Source organism: Austrofundulus limnaeus, unplaced genomic scaffold (assembly GCF_001266775.1).
Source record: "Austrofundulus limnaeus strain Quisiro unplaced genomic scaffold, Austrofundulus_limnaeus-1.0 Scaffold4642, whole genome shotgun sequence".
NCBI classification, from domain to species: Eukaryota; Metazoa; Chordata; class Actinopteri; order Cyprinodontiformes; family Rivulidae; genus Austrofundulus; species Austrofundulus limnaeus.
This window is the reverse complement of record NW_013957044.1, coordinates 2896-3561: the sequence shown is the minus strand read 5'-3', so window position 1 is coordinate 3561 and position 666 is coordinate 2896. Positions and strand designations below refer to the sequence as shown.

The window sequence follows — 666 nt, the reverse complement described above, 5'->3', positions numbered from 1 at the left end:
ATATAAAGTTATTAGGGAGGAAAATCAGTCTGAATAACAGCAGACTGACTGCTCGTAAAATATACGACATCACAAGACTAGATGTAAAGGTGACAAGACTAGATGTAAAGGTGACAGGACTAGATGTAAAGGTAAACAGATTAGATGCAAATGTCACAAGACTAGATGTAAAGATGATGAGAGTCTATGTAAAGGCAGCAAGACTAGATGTAAAGATAAGAGTAGATGTGAAGATGTTGAAACTAAATGTGAAAGGGATGAGACTAGATGTAAATATGACAGGACTAGATGTAAAGGTGACAGGACTAGATGGAAACGTGACAATAGTAGATGTAAATGTGACAATAGTAGATGTAAAGGTGGTGAGACTAGATGAAAAGTCGACAGAACTAGATGTAAACATGCCAGTACTAGATATAAAGGTGACAGGACTAGATGTAAAGGTGATAAGACTAGATGTAAAGGTGACAAGACTAGATGTAAAGGTGACAAGACTAGATGTAAAGGTGATAAGACTAGATGTAAAGGTGACATGAGTAGATGTAAAGGTGATAGGACTAGATGTAAAGGTGACAAGACTAGATGTAAAGGTGACAAGACTAGATGTAAAGGTGACAAGACTAGATGTAAAGGTGACAAGACTAGATGTAAAGGTGACAAGACAAG

The 666-nt window shown here is 36.8% G+C and overlaps 1 long non-coding RNA gene across 2 annotated transcripts in view; it reads left to right on the top strand.

Moving 5' to 3' along the window:
* Positions 1 to 77: 77 nt before the first annotated feature.
* LOC106512182 (uncharacterized) overlaps positions 78 to 666 on the top strand; it is a 3413-nt gene continuing 2824 nt past the window's right edge. The window contains exons 1-2 of one of the 2 annotated variants that reach the window (XR_001309635.1): positions 78 to 527; positions 570 to 632. This is a non-coding gene — a long non-coding RNA (uncharacterized LOC106512182). Of the gene's footprint in view, positions 528 to 569; positions 654 to 666 lie in introns of both variants that reach the window. The other variant, XR_001309636.1, reaches the window with a different exon arrangement.